Raw genomic sequence first — 11241 nt, 5'->3', positions numbered from 1 at the left:
CGGGCCCAAAGCATTAACTAAACTGGGATTAGCGGAAATGGAAAACGGGGTTTAACAGAAGCTCCTCAATCAATGGTTAGAGCAGCGTTCTCCTGCAGACTAGTGTTTTCTTTTGCTGGTGTCAGTTGAAGGATATTTGTGATTGTATTACAAAATATGCGGAGCGGAACTCTGAAGAATTTCACTGAGGTTTTATGCAACTCCGCTGAATCTTGCGTGGTGCAGCTTCACAAACTCCATCCACCTGTAATGGCCGGTGCTAGCGGGCTATTCCCAGTATCCAGAATTAGATAATATAAATCTAGTGCAGACTCGCTCGTTATACAATGTTCATGTTGTATTATATAGTATGGATTCATTGCACATGTCTTTCCTGGCAGGACCAGTTAGTATTGCCCTACAAGGACAACCTCAGGTACTTGCAGCTCATATTATAAGTCCTGTAATTGTTCATTCCATTATGGGCAAACAACCCAAAAATCATGAAGAAATACCGTTTTGGAATGCCCATAAAATAGATCAACTTGAAGCTGTGTTTCCCTTTATGGTACCACAAGAGAAGCACAGAATTTTAATCATGTGCTCACACAATTGCCTGCTTCCCCCACAAGCGGACTACAATACATGGGGGACTATTTTTGCAACTTTTTACAGTCTTTGTCATGGCACTCCCTAATGGGCTTTCTACAGAACGTCCTCAAACAAATACAGATTAAGCATGGGGCATGATTTGGGTATAAAATATGTTGGGAATATTCCCATTGTCTCTCAAATTATTATTTCTAATGTTAAAGGTGAAACAGCGTCTTTGGCCACATGCCAGCAATGGTGGCAGTAGCCGACCAGGAATGCAAGTTGCTTGTCATTTTTGCTAATGTGTTTATGTCTTTAAGACACAATAGTTCACTAAAATAAAGGTAGCTGATAGGTATCAGCCATCTGATATGCTCTCCTTGTTCCTTTCAGGAATCGCCTGAACAACAATATGACAGAGGAGGGCGAACTGATTGCAGACAGGAAGAGTATGTGAAACCAAAATGGGAGACACAACACTCTTCTGACATGAAGATAAAGAAGGAGGATAGACCTCCTCCATATAAAGCCCCTTTTGAGAAACATAAAGTTGCTGCATTAACTGCAAAATATGCCACAGGCGGTAAGACCCCTCCTCCTGAATAGGAGTTGGGCAGTGACTCCACTCAACAGCACGGCGGGGGTCACCATAGTACGCCGGACTCTCTACCAATTTCTGGTAGCGAAAGCAAAGGAGACATTCAATACAGTTGAAACTGCAGACACCCGTATAGCCCCCCAGGTCCTTCTCTATCACTTGGATATTCAAATTGAAGGTGATGTCAAATGCACCATTAAAGCTGCGTTTTGGGACAAACTAACTATGTCTTATGACATTCTCTTGGCAGAGGTTGACTGGCCCCTACCATTTGTTTTTGCATTCCCCCAGAGTGAGAATGTCATAATTTCTTCTTTCTTGCATCTTGTCCCTGATGAAGTCAAACAACCATATGCATCTGAATGGGCCCTTGCTTTGGCCCCTGCACTTTATCCTAATCATACCGGTTAGGATTAGGATACTCCTTTCCATTTTATTCCTTTACAGTCTACAATTTAGGTACAACCACAGTATCCTATTAGACGGGGAAAATTAGGGGAAAAGTTTTGCCCCACATTTTCAGGATAAGTGTGCTCAGTTACAACCTCCCAGTACACTAAAAAAACTTGCAGTCCCTTATGGGATTTTTAAATTTTGGCAGATCAGATATACCTGAATATGACCAATGTATTAAACATTTATATGCCTTAATATGTCTTGATTTTTCCGCTTCCTATTGGATTTCATAACATACTGACGCACTAAGATCTTTAGTCTGACATTCTTGAAACAAGCCATTTACATACATGTGTCAATACTACGAATTTAGTCATCAGTATTTTACGCGGTGAAATTGGATTTACATATGTCACTAAATTCTAACTGCCTTACAGATGGCCATCCAGAAGAAACAGCCACTTGCTCAACATAAATGCATCATTGTCATTTCTCTGTGCCTGTCTTAGAGGCTGTCACAAAATCCAGTGTTCCTAATTCAAAAGCTCTCCACCCTCTTGGATACAATGGGCTACGTTCTTAACAGCCATGGATGTAGACTTCGTCTTTGACCCTTCTTGGCAAACAAAATAATTTTTGCAATCTGAACGTGTTCATCCTTTGCCTTCTTCTATTCTGCCCCTTTACCAATACAAGTCCATCATTTATACTGATGGGTCTGCACATCCTGCTATAGGTTCTAAGCAGCAATATTCATCGCTTATGGCACTATCTCCGATGGCATCCTTCACCCACATACTGCTCACACGTTGCCTCTTAGAGACTGCATTGCGCAGTTGGCTGAACTGAAAGCTTTACTTCCTGCACTTGAAAATACGGATCCTGAAACCCCCACAATAATTGTGTGCGATTCATATTATTGTGTACATTCTATAATGATAATTTACATTGTTGGTAACAAAATGACTTCAGAGATTTCAAGGGTAGCACAAACTGCTTTGGGTTTAACTGGCAAATCTTTAGGATATGTAGCCACAAACTCATGTTATACATACATTGAGTCACCAACATGTGAGAGCACATGTTGTAGAGAATTATGCGGCTGATGAAGCAGCCAAATCTGCAGCAGCCACAGCTAAAACTGCAGCTGTAACTCGCTCTAGAACTCCTACTGACAATGATATTTTGGTTGCCATAAATGCTTTTAAAAACTGCACCCTCTTACCGAAGGATCTTCCTGATAAATAATTTAAGATACCTAAAAATATGTTTTATCTTGTGACACATGTCAGCAAATTAAAAGTTCTACTGTGTCTCATTCACCACAGACACAACTCTTTATCTCCAAGCAGCCTTTCAGCTGCATTTATTCACATCATTGCGGTACTCTGATTTCAGATACTGCTTTCAAATGTATTTTGGTTGCAGTTGATTCTTGCTCTAGATTCCTCTGGGTTTGGCCACAGCGCTCTGCTGATGCTCGAACTGAATATTAAAGACTTGCAAGTCTTCATCAGGACTTATGCCTGCTGTGCACTCCACTCAAACCAAGGTACGATTTTCGCTTTCAAAACGTACCATGATTCGATAAAGTCCATGGGTGTGCAAGAGCACTTTTCTTCTCCATTTATACATTAGGATAATTATGTTGTGGTGAGAATGGACTGTCACTTAAAACAGTCCTTAACAGCTAGGGTACTGTGTACGGGCATTGTTGGTTGAACCATCCATATGGGCTTTAATGAGCTTTAAATAACCTCCCAAAAAAATCTCTGGCTGGACAGACCCCATATGAAGTGCTTTTTGGCATCAAGATGTATGTTCCAGACCTTGATAGTCTAGACATTTGTGGCTTCAGCCGCAACCTTTGACACGGATAACCATTGTGCTGTCTCACAGGACCTCGAAAAGTTCTGTGACGATAACCCATGCAAAAATTCCCTGCAACTCATCCTTAGACTTCTGACCTTCATCTTCTAGTTTCCGTCTGGCATCCAAAAATTGGAGATCTGGTTCAAGAAAAAGTGGGCATCAAAAAGGAATTTGGCCCAGTGTATTGTCCTCCTGTTCTGGTCCTTAGTCTTCAAGGTGCCTGAAGTGTGATTTTGCCACCTCTCCCTGGTTCAAAAGACAAGCGATTTGTCTCCATTAAACATTTCAAACTACACCATTTGGCCGATACTTCACAGTATGCCATGGAACAGTTACTAATTTCCGCAAGACTTTTCTTTACAACCTGTGAGCACCACATATGCTGATCCTTCCCGGGTATGGGAGGTGGAAGCTGAGTCTCTCCCGACAACTTGCCTGACACAATACCTCTTTCTACTATCAAGTCAACTACAGCAGATGTAATTTACTTATAATGATCCACCGTTAGCGAGTCCATCTGAGTTGGTGTTTTCAAGTCCTAGTACTGAGTCTTAACCTCCTGTTTTTCAGCAGATTACCTCTGGATACTATATGGATCAAGATGATTTTTCTTCCAACAATTCCTCTTTTTTTAATCTGCCTCGAGCATGGATTTGTGTTTTTATTTCATGTTTAGAAAATGCACTTATCTAGTCCCTTCTTGTATATATGTTTGGATCATTCTTTCCTTGGTTTTTTTGTTATGTGGATCAGATTTGTGACAGTTTTTTTCCCGCTGATCAATGGCCATTACCTCCTGGAAGGTTCTACTACAGAGCTGGTAGACGGGGTGTTGGCCCCCATTTCTTCATCGCATGAAATGATAAGTGACTTGCTCCTTGTTAACATTTCAGCCATTCCAGTGACTTTTGGAATTCTTTGTGATAAAGTTCCTTTCAACATATTTGGTCCTTTGGAGATCCTGCAGATACCATATGTGTTCAAGGTTTCTATGGGTAATGTAATTGTACCTGGGTTACGTTCAGATGATAGGGATGTTGATACTGAAAATTCTATGCTTTCTGAATTAGCGTATTATACTGTTTCTGAATCAGACGATTTATAGCTTCACTCAGCCAATGACGCGGAGAAGTTCTGCTATCACCATTTTGGAACCATTTTCTTCATAGAACAGGTGGACAGCATACCCCTTTTATTTATGTGCGATGGGAACATTGTCCAACTCCCCCTCCAGAGAGTACCAAAAAGCAAAAAGTGAAGTATAAATGTTTCACGAGATATGACACTTAAGGCGCCATGTCATATTATTTTAAATTAACTCCAACACCACCAAAGAAATATAAACTTACTCAAACTAAGTTTATATATACTGCAACGATGTCAATCAGCTGGCCCTTAAAGGTTATGATTATTGGAAGTAACCAATTGATTTGAAATCAATTTGGGGTGCCAAATCCTGGCAGGTTCCATGCACTGGAACGTTGTTTTGAGCCTGTCTAATTCCCAAGCACATGATTTTCTTGAATTGAACAATCCAACAGACTACTTTTTTGGGATTGGTCAAATTTAAAGAAATGAATGCCCTGACCATTTCTATGTGCCTGTCTTAGAGGCTGTAACAAAATCCAGTGTTCCTAATTCAAAAGCTCTCCACCCTCTTGGATACAATGGGCTACGTTCCTAACAGCCATGGATGTAGACTTCGTCTTTGACCCTTCTTGGCAAACTAAAGAGTTTTTGCAATCTGAACGTGTTCATCCTCTGTCTTCTTCTATCCTGCCCCTTTACCAATACAAGTCCATCATTTATACTGATGGGTCTGCACATCCTGCTATAGGTTCTAGGCAGCAATATTCATCGCTTATGGCACTATCTCCGATGGCATCCTTCACCCACAAACTGCTCACACGTTGCCTCTTAGAGACTGCATTGCGCAGTTGGCTGAACTGAAAGCTTTACTTCCTGCACTTGAAAATACGGATCCTTAACTCCCCACAATAATTGTGTGTGATTCATATTATTGTGTACATTCTATAATGATAAATTTACATTGTTGGCAACAAAATGACTTCAGAGATTTCAAGGGTAGCACAATCAAGCACAAACTGCTTTGGGTTTAACTGGCAAATCTTTAGGATACGTTGCCACAAACTCATGTTATACATACATTGAGTCACCAACATGTGAGAGCACATGTTGAAGAGAATTATGCGGCTGATGAAGCAGCCAAATCTGCAGCAGCCACAGCTAAAACTGCAGCTGTAACTCGCTCTAGAACTCCTACTGACAATGATATTTTGGTTGCCATAAATGCTTTTAAAAAACTGCACCCTCTTACCGAAGGATCTTCCTGATTAATATATCCCTATAATTTAAGACACCTAAAAATATGTTTTATGTTGTAACACATGTCAGCAAATTAAAAGATCTACTCTGTCTCATTCACCACAGACACAACTCTTTATCTCCAAGCAGCCTTTCAGCTGCATTTATTCACATCATTGCGTCCACTGATTTCAGATACTGCATTCAAATTTATTTTCGTTTCAGTTGATTCTTGCTCTAGATTCCTCTGGGTTTGGCCACAGTGCTCGGCTGATGCTCGAACTGAATATTAAAGACTTGCAAGTCTTCATCAGGACTTATGCCTGCTGTGCACTCCACTCAAACCAAGGCACGATTTTCGCTTTCAAAGCGTACCATGATTCGATAAAGTCCATGGGTGTGCAAGTGCACTTTTCTTCTCCATATACACCTTAGGATAATTACGTTGTGGTGAGAATGGACTGTCACTTAAAACGGTCCTTAACAGCTAGGGTACTGTGTACGGGCATTGTTGGTTGAACCATCCATATGAGCTTTAATGAGCTTTAAATAACCTCCCAAAAAGATCTCTGGCTGGACAGACCCAATATGAAGTGCTTTTTGGCATCAAGATGTATGTACCATACCTTGATGGTACAGACATTTGTGGCTTCAGCCGCAACCTTTGACATAGCTAACCATTGTGCTGTCTTACAGGACCTCCAAAAGTTCTGTGACGATAACTCATGCAAATCCTGGCAGGTTCCATGCACTGAAACCTTGTTTTGAGCCTGTCTAATTCCCACGCAAATGATTTTCTTGAATTGAACAATCCAGCAGACTACTTTTTTGGGATTGGTCAAATTTAAAGAAATGAATGCCCATTCCCTCTATTGCCCTTTGTGATGTTTGGCAGAGTTTGACAAAACACACAGAGGAGCAATTAAATATCCTGGTGCAGAAAAGTACATTTAATTCTTCGTTTTCGAGACCTGGTGGGTGGTTTTTGTGGCCAGTGGGCATAAATGGTTGTCATGCTCATTTTCTTAATTCCACACCTGGGTTTTAATCAAGCTGACCAGATCCCAAATGTAGTCATAACATTGTGGTATTATTACAACCTATTCTGTAGGAAAGGTATGTTAACAATGGTTGAAACATTCTACATTGTCAGCAGTAAAACAACATCTTTCTCTCCTTATCAGATTTTATTTTAGGTCCCAGACCCCCCTCTTCTAAAAGATTTCTATATGCTATTGATAATGACATTTGAAAATGATCCCAGATGGAAGCTGCTACACTTTAAAGACAAAATGACCAAGGTAATTTGGACAAAGTGCTTGAAATTGTTGCTAATAATATTAATACGTTGTTATCTCGTATTTACAACTTGAACTACATTGTGTCGTCTGGTTTTTATATTGTGCAGAGTGATATGTCAATGCTGTATCATGTACAAAGTCAGCTTGGATCTGTTGTGCAGTTTGGCTACATGCTCCAAACACTCAAAAATGGGCATGTTTCATGGTATGACTTGAATTGCTGTGATTTGGTTCAGCATTATAATTTAACACATACGCAACAATTGTTGGCCATGACAGCCCCGACCTACACAATTCTGCATTTGTAAAAATTGGAACAATTCTCATTATTCCCATTCACTATAGCTTAGACGCCTTCAGAGTTATTTCACTGCCTATCTCAACATTTCAATTTACAGCTTGCATGAAACATTTTCCTGTAGGTGAATACGAATGCCTAGGTAACAGTTATATACATGAATTATGGTCTCTTCCCTTTACTCATCGTTGTGAATGTAGCGACAAGGACAGTTTATCACTGATGAAGAAGCAACTCTACTGTTAAAATCCACAGCACATACAATACCTCAGTGCCCAATACGGCTTGCTAGTTAAATGGAATTCCAGTTCCCGCAATTCTCCCTTTCATTACTTTACTCTTTAGTGGGAGTTCTCTCATGCTTAGTGATCAAGACTGTTGCAGAATGTGGTCTGGAGTCCTGTATATTTTGTCCGTTTTCTAGTTAGTCACTTGTTGTAACAATGACTTGTTTCCCCTCTGCATGGGACTGTAGATAACTCATTGTGGCCTTCCATTCCAACTTTGAAGGCAGACTTTCACAGGCTAAGCAGACTCAAAGCATTATTGTTTTCAACAAGAAGTAGCCCTTACATCTGCTCGCAAGACCTTTGAATTACAGATGGCTAGAAACTCTAGTGAAAAACAGGCATTGTTAAACACTATCTTTATACTGCGTTTCGGAAAATTTGTGCATCAAATCTTTAATACCTCTAGTACAGCTGGCTTTTTAAGTTTCTAGGATCTGGCCTCATTAGTTCTTTTCAGATTTTCTTTGGAGTAATACCATCTTTTATCTATTCCATTTTCTCTAGTGTATTTGGAGGATTCCCATTGCTGTTATTAATCATGTGCAGCACCTCATCCTGTTCCTAGTTCTCTGCAATGGATGCTCCTTTTTAACCCTGGGCGCAGTGCTACGCTCTGGCCGCGGAGTGTGCGTAGCTTTGCCTGCTTCGCGATCCGCGGAGTAGGCGTAGGGCATGCAAGCTACGCACACCCACGGCGGAGCAAGTTGCCCGCCACCCGCCTCCCTGCCGCCCGCTTTTAAAATACATTAAGTATAATGTTGAACTTTTAAAAACAAGGTTTAAGTAAATTAAATAACTTACCTGAGCTGCGGCGTCCCGGGGCTCCCACTTCCTTCTCTCGCCGACGACTTCCTCACAAATGCGCATGCGCGGCCACCCGCGCATGCGCATTTGTCACGACGTAAGTTATTTAATTTACTTAAACCTTGTTTTTTAAAAGTTTAATGTTATTCTTAATGTATTTTAAAAGCGGGCGGGAGGGAGGCGGGTGGCGCATAGTGGGGCTACGCGGAGTGTGCGGGTGAGTGTCGATTTGCCCCCACTCCGTGATGCTCCGTGTAGCCTCACTACACCCACTACACCCAGCCTTACTCCTTTTGTGGCCACTCTGGTAATGGCATTGCTCTAATACTAAAGTTAGAGTATCTTTCATATCTTTGGAATGCTTCTACTACATGAACTGGATCTTGATTGTTCTTTGACATTTAGGCCTGCATGGTTTACCTGTGTGTAACCCGTGTTCCACTGCATCTGGTGTCCCTTCGAATTGGCACTGGACATATGCCTGGGTTTGCACACCCCGCTGCCTTGGACTTTGGACTGCTAATGAGTCCCCTACCAACCTATTTTCAGAACTGTCCTTTAAGCTTGCAACATCTTCACAATACGATGTTTGAGCCTGTGGCCTAGGGGGAGCCGTGTGCATTGGCACATGGAGCACAAAATAAAGGCTCTGTTAACACGAATACAGGTTGCCTGGTAAGTGTCTCAGCATTGGCTGAGACCGTAGAGCATGTTTGCTCTTTGGAGCTCGTGATTTGGGCTGTTGTCCAATCATCATGTGTGGAGTCAGACTCCTTCATGGAGTCTTTTGCCTATACATGGCAAGTGGAACTATGTATTCCTATGATGCACCTTAATTTGATTATTTTCCCAAATTGATATCGCTTTCTAATTTTAGTTTTTAGTCATTCACATGTCTGAAACAATGCTTTGAGTATGTTTACTTTCTGATTACATCTGTCATAATTAGTATCCTTTTAGTGCTATTATCCTGACCAAGGGGAGGAAGTCATGTGTTTCCTGCATGGCTCATTGTAGTTTCCCTTTGTTAGCCTAACTGTGCACGTTCCAGGCCTCATGTTCATTTGCGCCGATTACTATATAAACAAGCTTGCTTTTGTGCCACATTGTACTTTCATATGTAACCTGCATATGTTTTTGCATTCTGTTCTTTTCCTGGGATTTAGTCTGACCACCACCGACAAGGTCAAACAACAAAGGAGTATATTCACAAGAACATGTGCTAAACATCACCAAAAAATGCTAACGCAACTTTACACATGGCAGCCTATCACGGGAAAATAACCCTGTGTCAACGTGGAATTCATAAAACGGCGGTACCATGCAATATTCCATCGAAAACGCACCCAATGTCCGCGATACAACCACTGTGACGGAGATAAAAACACAAACCCCAACGCCTAAAATGATGCGATGTGCCCAAACGCGATTAGAAAACAGTGATAACCAGCAAGAGGCCAGCAATACCCACGCTTAATGCGGGAAAAAGCACAAGAACAGCATACGAAAAATGACACTAAAAAACGATATCAACTGCGGAGTACCATGGATGCACCCTGACCGACTGCAGAGGACAACATGAACCCCACAATCCCCACAGAGGAACACCCAGGAATACAGGGCCCATGGAAGGCCAATGAGAAGAGGAAGAGGAAGACGGGGGACAGTCGCCAAGAAAACCCGATTCTCGCCACGGATGAGCCAGAACACCACCAACTGTATGTCAACTCCAACATGTCATTGGCAACAAAGAGGCAAAGATGGCACACCACCTCGGACCATGTGAATGCAGTTGCATGGCAGAGGAGGACAATGGAAGAGCACAAGAGGCCCTGGACTGATGTGAATGACAAAACCAAGCAGAAACTCGCTGCCAACACAAAAGCAGCGACGCACCCCGGAGGAGGGAGGCCAGCAGAACACCAGGAGCTGAATGACATGGAGAAGATGGTGGCCACAGTCACCAGTCGGGAGACGGTGACAGGAGTCGGGGATCCAGACACTGTCCAACATGACCCTACCCCACATCAACAGGGTGCGCACTGACCAGGAAGTGGGTGGACAGGGGGAAATGGGCCCAATGGCACACATGCACAATTAAGCAGAGCACACTGCACACCCACAATGACTCAGGATCATGTGCCTATTCCCACGGGAACACTTCAGCACACACACAAACACCAAGTAGTCCCACATACACCATGTGCCCGAAGGGGCACCCTCACAACACATCAACAAGCACACAACCACCACATGCACACATACAAAACACAGCAAACATGCATATATGTCAGTCACACTGACAATGCAAGAGACACCACATGACGAGTAGCATGGCTGCAGTCCAATCACCATGACAATGTACACGGCACGACACTGAGGTGGCTGAGTGCAGACCACAACCGGAAAGGAGCTGGTCACACTTGGACACAAACACCTGCACAAACAACCCCTGACGTCAACGACCCATCTGTGGACAAACCATGTCCATGGGTCACAACTCAACAAAGAGCACAAGTTACCCAAGTCTACAACAGCTCAGCACCCTGGAAGCACAGAATTGACAGGCACACTGCATGAAAGGGACCATTGGCAGAAAAATCAGACCCACAGGAGCGAATCACCCACCGTGCAGAATACACACATAAGTATAAGTGCACCTCGACATTGACAACATACCGGTACCAACAGCAACACCTTCACAACAGAACACAGGAGACAACTGGTGCCGCAAATGTGCACAACATGGCAAATCACATCTGACACAGCAGGAAACTGTGACAT

Source organism: Triturus cristatus, chromosome 6 (assembly GCF_964204655.1).
Source record: "Triturus cristatus chromosome 6, aTriCri1.1, whole genome shotgun sequence".
In the NCBI taxonomy this organism is placed as follows: Eukaryota; Metazoa; Chordata; class Amphibia; order Caudata; family Salamandridae; genus Triturus; species Triturus cristatus.
This window is presented reverse-complemented; position numbering follows the sequence as displayed.